This window comes from Pectinophora gossypiella, chromosome 16 (genome assembly GCF_024362695.1).
Source record: "Pectinophora gossypiella chromosome 16, ilPecGoss1.1, whole genome shotgun sequence".
In the NCBI taxonomy this organism is placed as follows: Eukaryota; Metazoa; Arthropoda; class Insecta; order Lepidoptera; family Gelechiidae; genus Pectinophora; species Pectinophora gossypiella.
Window position 1 is genome coordinate 14,913,908 of NC_065419.1, and position 18,473 is coordinate 14,932,380.

Genomic DNA, 18,473 nt, shown 5'->3' on the forward strand with positions numbered 1-18,473 from the left:
TCTTGATGAAAATTCATAAATAAATTTAAATAAGAAAAAAGAAAATGTTTTTCGTTACTTCTACATCTGTCTGTATTTAGTTCATATCAGAAATTTATAATTTATCTTGAGCTGAGTATACGACCCTATTGAATGAATACCTGCTTAATGTTTACATGATAGGATTGCAAGTATAAACTCAAGTCTCACTTTGGTTGGTACCTAATCCTTGAGCAATCCTACATTACCGGTCCGCTGGGTAAATTGTAAGCTGCTCTGTATCTCGTAGCTTCTCTGAATTTCCTAAATTACTTAGCTGTATTTTGATAGGGTTTATCTGAGCATTTAAGAAAGTAAATTAGATTTAGCAATACTTGAAATGAATTATTCTAATAGTACCTCTTTAGTCTTCATCTTCTATCGTATGGGTTGTGAGGTGGATTACCAACCCCATCAACCCGGGCTCAAATCCCGGTGGGGATATATCACGAAAATCACTTTTTGGTCCCTAGTTTGGTTAGGACATTACAGGCTGATCACCAGATTGTCCAAAAGAAGATGAACCGTGCTTCGGAACGTACGTTAAGCCGTTGGTCCCGGTTACTATTTACTGATGTAAGTGAGTAATCGTTACATGAGCCATGTCAGGGGCCTTTGGCGGCTCAATCATAAGCCTGACACCAGAGTTGATGAGGCTGGTATTCCACCTCAGAACCCATACGGTAAGAAGATTTTTCAAAAGGGTGCTTACGTAGTTGCTACTACAAGGTGTTTTTGCATCGATATTAAAAAGAAATCGCCAGTTGTTTTTTACACAACGAACACGAAAGGGAGAAAATAAGGGGACTTTTATTTTTAATTTGTGTTAAATCTTGATTTGGAGTGGCGTCAGGTGGACTACACTGGACGGCACTTAGGAGACGTAAAGGATGCCAGTTTGCATTAGGTTTCAGTTGGCTTTCGAATGCGGGGACAATTCTGCGGTGTACAAATTTACGACAAAATATACTTTTAAAGGCCCTAGTTCCCTTTCCTGATTAGCACCGGTAGAATATATTTTTGTACAGTCATGAGCAATATCACGTACCCACTTTAGAACCCTGTCGCACTATCCTTTGACATTTAATGAGCCTTACGGTTTAATTTAGAGGACAATTTACCAATCCGGAAATTTTGTCGTCACTATGTCTTTATGTACCGGACAATTATTGCAACGTGCGACGGCAACCGCAAATGTTTAAAGTCCCGCTGTCGAGAACCAATCTTGGTTGGTACTCGCCGGTTACTCGCGCGATGCGGATGCTTAACGCCCTGGCCCAGGACAACCCGGACGTTGACCTGTACAGCTGTTCGGTGGCCAAATTCACAGATGTGGCATTTCGCTATTGTTCACGTTAAATAATAATAATTGTTATGTCTTATATGTGTTTGTTTCAGTCGAATTGGTTTTTACTGTAATGGCTGAATGTAAAACTGTAAAAATAAATAAATAAATAAATAAATAAATAAATAAATAAATAAATAATTTGTCAAAAAAGTTAATGTGACATGGTTTCTACGTGTATACATATTAGTTCTCGTGACCGTAATATATCTGCCATCAATATCTCTTTTTTTTTTCAGTATAAACAGATGTTATGAGCGTGAGAACAGTTACTCATAATTAACTAGGCTATAATCACTCGTTCTTCCGAATGCTGCACTAAGCTTTGTATAAGTTCGACTTGTTAGCTCAACGTTCGAAAGTTTTCTTTGCTTGGCCTCATTGGATAGTCTAGGATTGAATCATAGATTTCTTCCTTCACTGTGTCCGTTTAAAAAATATAAAAGCCTGATAGAAGATATAACCATATAGGGTTAGTTTATGGTATATATGTTTGTAGCCATACCACTCGCGTTAGATAGAGTACTGCGGGGTGGAAGGCAAGAGGGTACTGCCCTATTTTTCCCTAAAAAGTAGCATGGAGAATGCTAAACCGACAAGAGCGTGGCTCTTAAATTAGTGATGAGAAGATATAAACCAAGCGAATTATGTTTATATTATCTAAATCTCTTTCTATTCGAAATCTGTTCTTTAAAATCAAAATACTATATTAACTTAATTACATAATTTTGCTGATTCCAGTACACACCATCTAATTTTAAGTTATACCCGTCATTTTCTTATCCGCCGAAAAGGAAAGGGACGGATGATCGAAAACTGTTAATTTTAAAATGAATGAATAACCCGGGCGACAAAATTGACATCTCGCTGGTATGCAACCCGATTCACGTATGCAGTTAACTGAATTCTATCTTAAAATAAAATTCTTTAATTCTTTATTGGTGCAATCATGTGTACAAAGGTTCTTAAATTAATTATTTAGCACTTACAACATGACACCCCGTCGGGGCACTGCAAATTTTCTTTCTTTGATATATCAAAAAAAAAAAAATAGAAATAAAAAATAGAAGTAACTCAATCATACAATATAAAACACAACAACAGCATCAGACATGATAACAAAGAGCATTTTAACTTAATAAAATGAATTTGTGGATCAAAATAATTATTTCGATTCGAAAAACTCCTGCAGATTATAATATTTTTTATTAATTAGGTAAGTTTTCAATTTTTGCACGAAGTCATTATATTTACTAATATCCGATATTTCTTTTGGAAGCTTATTATATATTTTTATCGCCATAATATGTGCATTCTTACTGTATAACTTCATATTTACTCTGGGAAGTATCAGTTTATCTGTACGTCGAGTCGTGCGCATGAAGCGATCATTATTGGATTTATGGAATAAGTGTTCATTTTTCAATTCAATTAGGAGGTGTCTGCAGGAATTGGGGCCATTCTAGACCTACAGAACACTAAACTAAACTAAGGTACATCGACCGTTCCGGGACTCAATACATGTACTGTAGATGCGACCTAAATTGGCAGGGGATTGTAACATGCAACTGTATTGGTAACTATCCATTTGCCTGGCTCTTGCCTGCATTAGGCTTATGCTATCTGTTTCGCTTAAATCCTATACCATTTAGAACCAATGTTCTACGCCTACGCCTTAGCCAATTTGCAAACGATTATGACAAGCGTCAGTGACAATGATAAAAATGTAAACATAATGTACTCATGAACAACCTATATACGTCCCACTGCTGGGCACAGGCCTCTCAATCAACCGGAGGGCGTAAGCATACTCACCACGCTGCTCCACTGCGGGTTGGTGGAGGTATTTGGGCTAGTAGCCTAGGACCAACGACTTGGCGTGCCTTCCGAAGCACGGAATTATTTTTCTTTTTCGGAGTCAGATTATTCAAGCCTGTAATGTCCTTACCAAACAAATGACAGTGTCACAAAGTGATTTCGACAAAGTCCCCGAACATCGGAACGTCGGGAATCGAACTCGGACCTCCAGATCGTGCGCCCAACGATCTAACCACTAGACCACGGAGGCTGTTAAAAATGTGAAATAAAAATGTATAGGATTGATATGTATTTTTGCCACTGTCACTGCCGATTATCATTAACGTTTGCAACTTGTTTAATTGTTTGTTGTGTGACAAACTGTGGATAATTAATTATGATTACATACGTTTCTAATTTACATTTCAGATCCATCCCCAATCCTGAGTCCTGTTCCCGAAAACCCAGCTCCGGAAATTCCTTCTTTCTAATTAAACCATTTGTTGTCCTAAGCCCTTGGTTTTTTATTATTTTAAGAGCGAGGATTAGCGTGGTTTATACCAGATTTTCAAGAAAGCTATTTGATTTTGAGAAAGTATTTTTGTCTATACAAATATTTTTTAACTAACATTGATCAAAGGTATATAAGCAAAAGCTTTTCAATCAAGTAATTGTACGGTGCTGAAGCTTTCGACGAAATAAATTCAAAGTGTAATTGAAGGGCTTAAAGTCACGTTTAGACATTTTCCACAAATAAGAAAGAGTATTTTGGGTCGTTAAGTGAATTAAAAACTTATTCTGGCACTCTTACCCGTCCAACCAAAGATGAATCGGTATATTTCATACCTTGTTCTTCTTCAAAAAATTTAGGAGCCACGCTCTTGTCGCTGTAGCATTTGCCACTTGTCTCGCTTCATACTTTTGTTATCATACCACTAATGTTGCCTTCGGGGGTTATATTCGCTTACCCTTAGAATAACTTTGCAGCTTTGGTGGTAGCCCAAAAAATTTTAATTTAAACTTGGGCCAAGTTTAAAAGATGGTCCTTTCTTGTCCGCGAAACGTCTTAGCTTAAAAAAAGTCAAAAGTCGTTGTTTTTATTCATTGCTAATAGTATCATATACATCAATCGCGCTACCTACCCCTAAATGCTATAGGTAACCCACCTACTTGGGGGTTAATAGAATAAGGGGGTTAAAAAGGCCATATCGAAGCAATTCATCTAAAAAAGTAATATTGCAATTTGACATTTGCGCATATTTATATGCGCAAACTTACTTTCAAGTAAGTGCGCAATGCAAACAAAAGTCAAATAGCAATATTGCTGTTTTAGATGAATTGGAGTGGTAAAGTAAAATTTTGTTTTCCACTCATCTGTGTGGAGGAAGCAAAAGAAGTTTGTCATGATCGAAGCAAATATAATTCCATAGTTTCTGCTTACCCCAATAGGAAATAGGCGTGAGGTTATGAATGTTACACTCATTTCTTATCCTTAATCTATTTATACCCCTAATCTATAAATATTTCAATCTAAGCAGATCTTTATAAATAAACCGACATATATTCTTAAAATCAATTGATTAGGCAATATTCATAATTGAGTAAATAACCCATGTGTGTAGGTTTTATATTGAAACAGATCGTCCTTCGATAAGCGTAGCCAATCGAGTAGAAAATTACGGTCTTTAGCCTAAATCTTACAAGGTACACTTAAAACCATCCAACCTGTGAACCGTGTAAAGCAAATATAAGAAACCCCATACATCAGAGACGTTATTCTTAAGGAGCACCCATTCTACCGGAGGTATAATGTCGTAACGATGGCTAAGGGTTGATGCCCAGGAAGGGACGAGGCTCCATAAATACCATGTGGCGACTTATGGACTTACGCCGCCGGCCAAAGAAACTTACGCAACTATTTCGGTAATAAACAGTGAGGATATTGGAGATTTATGGTAGAGGTTAACTCTATAGATAGAGAATAATGAAGAACAGGTTAAGGGTCACGATTTGTGGGTAGTTTCATTAATGTTTAATAATTGCAGCGATTTATTCGCGTATCCAATCATTTGCAAGTTTTAGTAACTACTTGAATCTTGAATTTAGAAAGGAAATTAACGTAAAAGCAAATGTCGGCTATTCAAATTATTCATAATTACTCGTATCATTCCTTGGCTACCATTTGATTGATTAAGGTTCGTATCTTTGTTCTGGTCCCTTGGCTAATGTATAAAATTGAAAATGACGATTATAGTGCTATATGTTCTAGTAAGTTAACCTGTTATTATGAGCTACATAGTTTCAGAACAAGTTGGATAATTCACCACAATACTCGCGGCCTGGCTCGGACGTAAATAGACCAGCTCTTGAGAGGTTTCCCCTTTTACATTTACTATTGCATTCTCTTTGAAAAGCTACTGTTGGTCCTTTGCGTCACAGCATTCACTATATCTTGCTCTTTATGTTGTACCTACATCCTTTCTCATTTTTATTTTTGTTTTTAGCAGCAATATTATTGAATATTAGTTAATAGGTTATTTCCGACGTGTATTCGAATGAATGATAAAGCTTTAAGCGAAGAGAATCGGATTCCGTTTACACTGCTAAGCAAGTTTTGTATTGCCCAAATTGGATTTCGTTGTCACTTCTTTACAAGCTATTCTTTGGCTCGGAAAACTCGGAATGGGGTTAGGTTATGGCGCGCAGGCCTGGGGCGAGGGAGGCGTCGCAGTCCGCCCGCACCGTCGGGCTCGCACACACGTCTCCATTGTACACTTCATCTTTCACCCACAATTCTGTATTTCTACTGTGAATTACTTGTGATTGCTTCCTGCAAGTGTATTGGCGTGATTGCAACGCGCGGGAGCGGGGCCGGCTCCAGACCGGATTCAGTGTGTGTGCCGAACAAATTGCTTGTGATTGATCGTGTATAGTACATATACTATCAACATTCTCCAGTTATCACTTCTGGTGAGTTTTATATGTGTTTTATGTTAGTAATAGCTAGGTAAATAGTGGTAATGCACGCGAGTGTATGTAAACGTTCGGCGTCCGCTAGATGGCGCTGCCGTTCCGCGTCCGTATTGCAGTTGTGAACGTTTTGTAACTTTTCTTTATTGAAAAAGTAGTTTTATTACATAACTTAGTTTTTGTGAAGCTGTATGGTGTCCAATTAAAGTCATATTCGTTCGAAAATCGAATATCTAAGGTCGGAATATCTTTAAATAGTTTGCAAGTTCCCTTAGCGGCTTTTAATAAGACAAGTCCCCTAATAAATTATTATAATTGCAGACTTCATTATAAGTCCATTGTTCCGCACTCTTTGCTCTTATCAAACATTGGTACTTCTCGCTCTGTCTCGCGTTTAATTCTGCTGTAGACATTATTTTGCAATTACAGTTAGTTGCCTGGTGCTCTCTGGCATTGGCATGCGACCAACTCTGAATATGTTCGATCAATAGTAAAATGTGCTATTTACTTGTTAATTAAGTTGTTAAGTAGGTACATCTTCGTTACGTATGCACCAACTACCTACTTTCATTCTTGAAGTTTTACATAGTTTCAACATTACATTTTTTATGACTGCCACGTTGGAAATTTATGAGTCTGCCAGTGTAAAAATACTAAGCAGAAAACTAATATGACAAACAATTTACACATTTCAGAGACTTTTTGATAGAGCGGCATTGAAAATGAACGTAATTTGAAATTTGATTCGTTTATTACTTACTGATGATTAGGCAGTATGGTCCTATGATCTTAACCTGACTCTTAAATAGGCAAAGAAAAAATAATTCGTTTATTTTTATGGCAGAATGTCAAGATTCTATTACATACCTACTTAAACAACTCTAACTAATGATTTTTGTTTTTATAGCATTTGCACGTGCTTAGGGAAACTCACAAAGAAAAAAATAAATCGAAAAAAAATCTGACTCGGACTCGCAGCTCTTCTCAAGCCGAGTTAACACACCATTACACCACCACCGGGTTCTCCCATCCATGCAAAATTCTTTCGATCTATGGTCATCAAGTCGAGTCAGAAATTCTTTAACTAATCCTATCTCCTATCACTTTGAACTATATGTCTGCAAAATACACAGATCTTTACAATTTCAAATTATATAATAGGTACGTATAACATAGTACGGGAGCCGGCACTACACGTATGGTTTGAAAGGGTAAGCGGTAAGGGACATTTATAGTCCCGTCCAAACCGTTTCCTTTGTTCTACTGAAATCGTGGGGTTAAAAGGCAGTTCATCTAAAAAGCAATATTGCAATTTGCCATTTGCGCATATAAAAGTAAGTGGGTCGTGTACTAGGTTCAAGATAAATTATGAAATTCTGATTACTAAATAAAGACACATCTAAAACTAACGAAAAACATTTTCTTTTTTCTATTAAACTTATTTATGAATTTTAATCAAGAAAAACGTAATAATAAGTCCGACATTTTGTCACGTTTTTCTATGACGTCACAGAGTGCTTTTTCATACAAATTCCATAGTAATTTCGTGTTTTGACGTTTAGTAAAAAGTAACTGATTTGACTAGTTGGAAACTAGCCTAGTGCGCAATGTCAAGAAATGTCAAATAGCAATATTGCTTTTTTAACCCCCTGGACTTTAGACGTTACAATAATAGGTTATACTTATCCGGGACGATAAGCAGTAACAACTTGTATTTTTTTTACTCCCGGTCTAGCTAAGAAGTAAAAAATAGTATCGAAAAATTATTTAACATCTTTGGATTTTGATCGACGAACAAAATAGAAGAACAATGAAGTTATAGACTTGCATTTTCAGTGAAGATTATTCTACTTACTTTCCATTCCGATAAGAAGGTTGGTAAAGGCTCTTAAAAAGGGTGGGATATAGAAAGAAAACAAATTGGCGCGAGTAAAAATATCAGCTAAAGAGATGGCGTCTCTTTATTTGGGTTCAGGTAAAAATGCTTTTCAATTCGGTTCGTATTGATTCTGAGGCCTTTATACCTTCGGTTAAAACTTCAGACCAACTTTTAATTCGTCGTGTGATTATGATGTCAAAAAACACTTCCTTTTTTGATAATGTTTACCTCGGGATTTTACTACATATCTGCCGCGGATCTACTTGTCTGGACAAATAGAGGCTGCTGAGTGCTCTCTCCAGGTAAAAAAATATCAGCAATTTGATACTTATTACCTACTTAAAGTTATGGACACAAAACGAGCGCACCAATCACATTCACGGAAGACTGAGAAGGAAACCAATCTAATACTTTGAGATTTATTGGTCAAGGAAATTGCTGGATTTTTAAGCCTTAACCTCTGTTAATTTGAAGTTTTGATAGCAGTACCATTACCGGATATTAGAATTTGCAATTTAAAACGTTGCAAGATAGGCCTGTCCAAATATCAAGACCCTTTCCGTTCTTCACAGGAAAAGGAGCTTTTTTGTTATTTGCAAATCATTGCGCGGATGAGAGGAAAAAATGTTTAATAAGTCGAACGGAAATCGCACGGTTTGTAAAAAGACTAGAAGTTAATGAGCTTCGCGTTTTTCCTTTTGGCAACACTCGATTGACTGACTGATTGACTTTTTACTAAACATCAAAACAAGAAATAACTATACCGTCATAAAAAAAACTTTATTAATAAAAAATAGAAAATTAAAAAAGAAAAATAATTTTATTAGACTTATAATAGCTATTTAGTAATAACTTCTCTAGTTTATTTTTGAACTAGGATTTAATTTCGTTGTTAACCAACCTTATAGCCAGCAAATTCCAATAGACAGCAAATCATCAAATGTACTTAGTAGTGTAGCACTGTAAAATAGAACGCCGAATTCAGTACAATTAGTGTATATATTTCAATAAAGATATATTTTTTTTACTATAGCTTCAATGTTACAAGTTATATCTAAGTATAGAAGCCAGTGTTGTAACGTTCATTAGCATAGTGATGTATCAGTCGAGATTAGGCCGTTCGATTCTATTCTATTTAACAATACTACGTACATAAAGTTACTTCATGTTTTTACTTACATTTTGATCAATAATTTAATAAACTACAAAATACAAACAAGATATGCATAACATTTGCATAAGTTCTCCATAATACGAATTTGCATTTAGGACCATTAAAATTCAACATACGAAGTATAGTTCAAAATTAAGTCATATTTCCTATACACTGCAGTCTCTCGACATACTGTGTTATACACTGCAGTCTTCCCGCTACTGACTGCAATGTAGTTAGTGCAACTAAATCGAATTACTATGTCATTTAGGCACATGTTGCCAATCTGATACCGGCTAAAACTGGTTAAAAGCCGACTATCCCTCCGTTAACGCTGTGCCATTAACCCGCTTCGGCTTGCACCCCTCGTGTTTATATTTACCCTTTTAGCTCTGTATACCGGTGTAAAAGCTTCACCGCTTGTCCATCGGTCGTAATTTTCTTTTTGTGTTTTAAAAAACTAATTTAAGCTGAATACGGTGGAACGAGATGATGGCGTTTTGAAATATGGCGGAAAGTGTATGTTGGGCGCGTAAAAGCAGTTTTTTTTATTAACCTTATAAGTTTTTTAAATACTTACAAAATACGCTATTATGGTCCTTGTATAATGAATGAGAAATAGACAAATAAAGATTAAAAAGGCACATTACGTTGGCATCTAATTTTGGATTAGAACTAAATGAGAATATTTCCGAATATAACAAAATATATAATCTTGTGCACTAACCGTAAAATGAAGGTCTGACCGGATGGTTTTATTAAATCCAATCAGTTCGACGAAGGATTATTGAAACCGTATCGTATTCTGATTATCTTATTTAGGTGGACTTATTGTTTCCACACAATCTATTTCAAAGCTTATTAAGGGATTTATTAAAATCCTACCAAGTGAAACGAAAGCCCGCGATTTGCACAAAACAAAAGTGTAAAATACAAATAATACTTCAATAACATTTTTTCACAAAAATCTAGTTGTCTGCAGAATTTCACTAGGCAAGAGGACAACCTAGTCAAATGAGATACTTTTTACAACTGATCAAAACGAAATAAATGCCCGAAATAATCTACTATAATAATAATAATAATAAAAAAAAACCTACCCGAAATAAATGCATTTTATTTTTTTATTTTTATTTAATTATAATTGTTTATTATTTCATCTTTATTTAAATATTTTACTAATTTGACTTAATTTTAATTTTACTATTTTATAGATTTTGGAATTTTAATTTTAAAATGTTATATTGATATGTAAATATGGGTTACATACATGCCTGAAATAAATTGATTTCATTTTTTTATTTTTTATAAAACGACAAACGTGTGATGTCATCTCATGAATAAACGTGGTCAAACGTAGTAGGTACTCTTTGTTACGTAAAAATCATAAATCAGGCTTCTATTTCTTGATTAGCATTTTATAATTAATCTTTGACCCAATCATCTAGTCTATTACTTGTGCAAATATAGGTAAATTTGCTTGAATAATAAATACATGATAGAACTTACGCGCGTAAGTGATCGCATTTGGGGTGAATTACTAAGAAGGTCGTGATGATCAAACGGATACGTAGTCAAACATATAGAAAGTTCCGCATGCATCTCTTTTGAGGTGGGCAGATCCACTGTTGGTAACAATTAATATTTATTTTTTTATTATAATGGCAACACTATAACATATTTCAATATGGCAATATTGCCCTAGCGGTTCTACGAACGTTATTCGACGCGCGCGGTGTGATTGCTGTGCCGCAGAAGCTGATGATACAATCTGCTGCAATACGGTACTGTGCCGTATAGTCATCAATAAGATAATTTATGCAGCCACTCCCGATATTGACGAAAAATGCATATGACAAAGCATATAAGGCGGCTTATTGAACTTTTCTATTTCTCTGTTATTTATAATTTTGCATTTCCAGCGTATGCAATAAAGTATTTATTATGTTATAGAAACTTTTTATCAGCCTTTACTGTGAAAAGCTGCAGTAGTTTTAGGCGGATGAGACGTTCGTTATATAAAAATTGACTATTGAAAGTGTAACTACTGAATAAAGATATTTTTGAATTTGAATTTTGCTCAACGGCTAAACAATCATTATGGAAAGTACATCATTGCGACCGTATTCGGATTGCTGTGTTCAGATAGATTTTGAAATAAATGCTCGTAGCCATTCATTGTCATCAATCAGCCCCCATTATGCCACTATTGTGTATAGGCCTCTTCCATTTTTCACTACTCTTTTCGGTCCTGCGCTAACCTCATCCACAACTTTCCCGCCATTGCAACGATATGTGTGATATCACACATCGTCGCCGATGTCGTTGCCTGGTAGAATGTTACAGTATTTTTCTCATCCTGACATCCACTTTCCCGTAAACCGCTTAGAGTCTAACGGGAATTAACGGGATCCATCCGGGAACTAATTAACGTAGTCCAAAGGGCTATGTTTAGCTCGACCTAAGCACACACCCAGCATATTGCAACCAGACAAACAAGGCTAAACATTAACTAGGGACAGGACAGTAGGTCAATATCTGGTTTACTAGACTAGTATAAATGTAAAGGCGGCAGGTTTTGGATCTCGAAAACTTCAGTCTGAAACGGGGCCTCATGAAGTCTCTTTTTGAATGTTTTATTTCTTCCCTTGCTATGAAGCAAATACATGAATTTGAATCTGAATTTAGAATGAGGATAAAAACAAGAAACTCAAATGTACGCGACTCTTGAGTGTTCCTAAACTTTGTCAGTTCTTAAAATCTTAAATATAACATTATGATTTTGCAGTTAAATACTGCGCAAAGGGTTATAGTGTAAAAATATAACTAAAACAATATGTTTGTTTACTCAAATACTATGTACAATTCCCCAAATTGTCAAAATTGAAAAGCACTCAACAGTAGCGACGCCTGATGGGAGAAATAAGTAGGCAAATTTTATCCTCATTTGGCATAACGATTTCTCTTGCCTACAAAATTTGTAAAGTAGAAACATTTGCAGGCGCACAAATATTAATGAATTATAGAAGAAAAACTAATATAATTCCTAGGTTGCGAGAATATAGTCACATTTCTATGTAAGTCGAATAAAAAAAGTTAAATCCTAACTAGTTTCGCACACACGAGTGACATGAAAGAGTCAACAGAATCATGAACCACCTGTTCTGTTTCCTGACAACGCTGTAGAACCAATATTTACCGGCGAGCATTCAATTGCCGCCTCCACGTCGCGATGGGAATGTTGGGATAACAGTTACAATCAAAATAGTGTCGAGTCTAGTCACTAAAAGTCACAGTCAAAGCAAATGCGCGGCAAATAGAGAAAACAGGTTATGTTTTTTTCTTTGTACTTCGTGGAGACAGGCAGAGACACTACATCGTACAGTCCCATCGGATGTTGATACAGATTTCTTTTCGAGAGGTAAATAAAGTAAACCACCGGTTTTCAACTTTGGGTTAGCAATTCACACGTGTCTACTAATGAGTTTATTTTTAGACTTCTTGCCTATCCAGACTATTATTGACAAATACCTTTATTATTTTATACCTGTTTTAGTTATAATAAAATGGAATTGTGAGGAGGAGGTGCACTCACCTTATAACAGGGCCATTTGGTTCCTTGTCATCAATGAGGTTAACCATGTAGTAAAAATATTTATACATCAATTCTTGTTGCTATAAAATGTACTACTTTTACAAACACAATGTATTGCCGCAAGGTGGTTAGCCTGACCACTAGTAATAATTTATTAAAAGAAACAGTAAACACGAATTGAATTGGAGCTATAAAGTTTCGTTCTGTCTCACAATCAGAAACAATGTTACAGAAAGACAGTCAATATTTGATTGCACGCTGCGGGTCGCGCCCATCCTCGACACTAATGACTGCGATGCATTAACTCTTGGCTCATACTATTTGTTCTCGAAGTTCGTCTATTGTTTTCACCACCTATCACGTTGCAAGCAGACAGCTGGGTGAGGCGTGGATACGTTAATCTTGCGATGGATACCTCTGACTACCCCAATTGGGATATAGTCGTGAGATTTTGTTATGTTGTTGTTTGGGTTTTTATCTTTATAAAGGATAAAATCACTCGTATTGGAGCACTATTAGATGTATTTTTCAATCACGCATCGACAAAATTTTGTACCGACGAAGTTCTGAAAAGTCAATCATTTTATAGGATGCATTGTTACGTTAGTTCCAAAAAATACTTGTACGTAGCTCTTTATTTTTTTCTATATACTACCCGTATATAGTATATTTATTACAGCGCCCTCATCACTCGGTTTTTTCATTTACCTATATAACATGTACCGTTTCTAGTTATCCTTATACTAATCTCTTTTTGACGCGGTTATTAATGTAGTCCGTGTCAAATCAACTTGGTAAAATACCCCTATTCCCAGTAGTCTTTACCAGTTGAACTACTGGGAATTTCCTTCCCAATAGACTTACTGGTAGGACCACTGAGTAAAACAAAATTCTCAATAGTTCTACTCGTATGTAGACCTAGGTAATTAATAGACAACCTACATAGTGAACTTGGCTCTATGACCCAAGATAAAACATTTGCTTTACTGACGAACCAAATTTAGGCTTACTGAAGTGATTTTCGTCCGAGTTCCAGCAGTATCTGCCGTGTTACGAAGCTATAAGCGTCGCGCCCCACCTGCAATCCAGCGACGCCTTCGCTCACTGCTCTATCTGTGTGCTCCTCGTTAGCAGAATCGGATCGTGTAATTGACGCCATTTTGTTGAACCTCCCTCTTTCTTGCGGCCGCGGGATTATGTCTGTATTACGACCGACTTGGCTGAATGGGCGGTTTCTTTGGGTTCTTTCATGAAAAAAAAAAGATGGCTGTTAACTAATGGTGCAGACAAGGCTGTATGTTGTTAAGTCTTTGCTACTGTAGATACTTGTTGATAATTAAATATATCTTGATTAGAAGACAGAAAGATAATACTGCTTAGTGCGGAAGAGGCATGATTATCAAAGGTACTGGGGTGTTAAAAAGGCCGAAGCAATTCATCTAATAAAAGCAATATTTCTATTTGACATTTGTGTGCATTGCGCACTTACTTTTATATGCGCAAATGTCAAATTGCAATATTGCGTTTTTAGATGAATTGCTTCGGTGTAGCTTTTTTAACCACCCGTTCTGGCATCTGTCATTTTAATCACTCTATTTTGTGGGTGCATGGTGGTGCTTTTCCTGTTTCAGGTTGCTTTTTCATACAAATTCCATAGTAATTTCGTGTTTTGACGTTTAGTAAAAAGTAACTGATTTGATTAGTTGGAAACTACTCTATTAACCCAAAAATATTATTTTCATCCAATTTATTTAAGATTTTGTGATAAATTTCGTACCCACGACAGTTCTCTTTCACAAAGAACCACTTCACCGTATACTTCATAAAGCTACACAAATATTTTACTAAATACAGGTGAAGTATAAAATCTCTTCTTTCTACTCTATGTATTTTGTGACGAATTAAATACAGCCTTCCACAAATTCTTACTTTAACTTAATAAACATAATTGGCTCACACATCTAACAAGACATGTAGTGTAACGTAGCATGTGATTAATTTCAACTGTCATGATTGTATCGTGTGGGTTGTGAGATGGAATACCAACCTCAGTAACCCTGGTGTCAGGGTTATGATTGAGCCGCCAAAGGCCCCTGACATGACTCGTATCACGACTACATACTTACATCAGTAAGTAGCAACCAGGACCAACGGCTTAACGTGCCTTCCGAAGCACGGATTGTCTTACTTTGTGATCAGCCTGTAATGTCCTAACTAGACTAGCGATCACAAAGTGTAATAGTTCTTTTTACGTAGCATTGTTTTTAGATGTTTTATAAATACATTCGTTTTAGTTTCATCTTTTAGGTACTTTGGGAGCTTATTATATATACACCCTGTATATCTTACGTATACAGGGAGTTAGTGACATCGTAACGAAAACTTAGAGGGATGATTCACCTGATTATTCTCAGTTGATATCAAATGGAATTTTCCATCGCAAAAGTGAATTTGAAAATAATTTAAAAAATCTAAAAAAAACATGAATTTTAATAATTCTATTTGATATAAACTCAGAATCACTGTCTGAATCATCCCCCGTATTCGTTACGATGTCACTGACACGCTGTATGTAATGTGTATGTTGTTATTGTAAAGAAAAAGTTACAAGGATAATGGCCCCGATTCCTGCAGACACCGTCTAATTTTAAGTTATATCCGTCATTTTCATATCCGTCGAAAAGGAAAGGGACGGATGATTCACAGCTCTTAATTTTAGGAAGACTGAGTAAATGAATGAATAACCCAGGCGAATCAAAAAGGTATGTCCCTGGTATGCAATCCGTTTGACGTGCTGTCTACTTAACTGTGTCGGGTTATTGACTGATGTAAAATTTTTAGACGGTTGTTTTAGATTTGTGCTTAAAATTGACGTGTGTTCCATAAATTTTATGCTTGTCGATTACCCGTCCCTTTCCTTTTCGGCGGATAAGAAAATGACAGATATAACTTAAAATAAAATTAGATGGTATTTACAGGAATTAGCACTAATGTGTAGCGTAACATAATTTGAACCTTGTTTATCATAACAACGTGTCGTTAATTCTATGAAGATCCTTGTACGGAAAGATGAGCTGTTGGCAGGTCGATCGTAATTCCGTTATCGGATAATCAATTGTGCGTTTATGAGACTAGGCGCCCCCTTCAGTCTATTCCAGGATGTTAATTAATCTTGACAACGCTCCGCGGTTGAGTCGCGGAAATCTTTTATCGCATTATTTTGTAGATAGGAAATTACCAAGTTAAATACTAAGTATGTTAGTGTTGGATCCTTGTATATCGTATTATTTCTCAAGGCATATCTCGTGTATGATCTTCTTACAAGAGATAACTGAACATTTTAAATTATAAAATTATTAAAATCAAACAATGACATTTATTGTGTTAGTGTTGCCATATCAAAATATATAATATAATATTATATATAACACAACACAATATATAACAAAATTAATAATTGAAATTGATATTTACACATTCCCGAGAAATATATTTTCGGAGGTATGTGACCTAACCTGTATTGGGCTGGTTTTCCCTTCGCGGGTTAGAAGGTCAGACAGGCAGTCGCTTCTGTAAAAAGCCGGACCTCTCAAATCTTCAGGTTAGGAAAGCAGACCCCGTGAAAAACGGGATAATGCTAGGGACGTAATGATATTTACACATTCATTTTAATATTAATTCATTTCATTTTATTTTTTTAGTGATCACAAATGTACATGTAACCTTTTTCTCTGGGTTGTGAGGTCAATGGCCACAGATATTAGAAAGTCAATGACCGGTCAGTTACCCTGGTGTCAGCCTGTCAGGTTTATTTATTTTTAAGGTTCCTGGCATGGCCCATTTTATAATTAAACCCATTTTGGAAGTCCTTTTTTGCAAGGTAAAAATGTACGACTATTTTTTAAAAAACTTCTGCAAATGCAGTCTTCTTTTTGAAGCAACCCATACAACTGCCAACTTAAGTCGTTATTTTGAAAATGAAGAAAAAAGTACACGAATCGTTCATTGAAAGTTACAAGTTTCCCAGTTTGAATGTTCATTTTCATTTCATTTTGCTGCGGGTGGCTTTTTTTCCTCGAAGAAGTTAGGATGTGATTGTTTACTTGGAGATTTTGTAGAATTATTCGTCTTTAGTTAAATCAATAATTTAAATTAATATATTAAATAAAACAGGGGGGTTAAAAATGCCGCATAGGAGCAATTCATCTGAAAAAACAATATTGCGATTTGATTTGCGTACAAAAAAGTAAGTGCGCAATGCATGAAGATGGTTACCGAATCCCGAATCTCGCAACACCATAAAATATTTCGAATTTCCATTTTTTTTTGCGAATTTCCAATTGCTTTTTAAATTTCGCAAATTATTTCAGTAATTTGTATTTTACGTTCGTATCTATAATGTTATCAGGGTATTTTTTAATTTATCTTAGCTGTGTGTCTGAATATTTTTCTTAAATTGTGTTGTGTGATGCGCTATATGGCTGATTTGGAAAACATCCACCACACACAGCATTGGGACGTATATAAGCTGTTTATGTATGTTATGTATCTAATTGATCAGTATTATTAGGTTATTGATTGCCTAGATTTATCTATTACCTACATGTTTTAGATCTTCTATAAGCTTTAACAATATTTGCTATATTGTTTTTCTTTTTTGTTTCCAGGTAAGAATCTTCAGAAGACTTCGCCTGCTCCATAAGGTTGTACGACAACTCCCAACACTTTATTATCGACTTTTAATCTTAGGCAAAAAGTTAGAATTTTCCGTAAGGCAACACAGAACAAAATCTGAAAGTTCTTAGCCGTAGCAGCTACGAGACGTAGCGTCGTGTAGCAAAACACTACGCTTTCCAACGTCAGACTTTTTTCTCGCGACACCTGGAACTGTTAACTTTGAGGGTAAATGAAATTGTGTACTTTAAAAGACCTGCAACTGCCGTCCTTTATGCGGGTAAAATAAAAAATATTACTTTTTAAAAGGTCAAAGAGTTTCTTTTTGTAGCAACAGAAAATCTGAATGCTGCTGCGGTTTTCTGCTTTTTCTATTTCGTACCAAATGTATTGGTGAAAATGTTGTAAATCTTTTGTGTTTTCTATATAAAACATAAGATTTTACACGTTCCATATTTTATAATTGATATGAATGTATCGAATATGTTCGCCATTTCATTACACTACACTTACACTAAAAGTATACTACAGAATCATTTCGTTAAATGAAGTTTCATCGATTCCTATTGACAAAATCTATTGTTAGCTGATGTGACCCTAAACCGACAAGGTTGTGATAATGTAATGAGGTGCTTACCTTCAATATTATATTTTGTTTCAAGGGGCTTTCTTTAAATGTTAAATGATTAACATGTTATTTATTTTGTCTATGTTATTTTACGTCATTAATTTTATTCCGTAATACCTAATGGGGTGGGCAGAGCCGCAAGTAATCAAAGGCAACTTGCAGCCACTGTTGATACGAACTCCTAGGATGAATATGACCAACCTTATGTGACGATGGGCTATTCATATTCTCAATTTTGGGACAAATCATGGGTGACTTTGCTAAATGACGTATGTTAATTTATTTTTTCTAAAATGATTTGTGTCTTATTGTCAATTGTAAAATGTGCAAATTAGTTTCGCCGAAAATTTCACGTCAGCGACAAAATATCAGGAGTAACGGGAGTGGCTATAATATTATGTATGAATTAAATTT

General features: G+C 35.5%; 1 protein-coding gene across 9 annotated transcripts in view; it reads left to right on the plus strand.

Moving 5' to 3' along the window:
• LOC126373841 (stress-activated protein kinase JNK) overlaps window positions 1-18,473 on the plus strand; it is a 139,896-nt gene that overhangs the window by 20,910 nt on the left and 100,513 nt on the right. Inside the window, exon 1 of one of the 9 annotated variants that reach the window (XM_050020181.1) lies at window positions 5,932-6,130. The exons of 7 other annotated variants lie outside the window; for them this stretch is intronic. The gene's annotated coding sequence lies outside the window, so the exon portion shown is untranslated. Of the gene's footprint in view, window positions 1-5,931; window positions 6,131-18,473 lie in introns of those variants that run through there. One more of the 9 variants, XM_050020178.1, reaches the window with a different exon arrangement.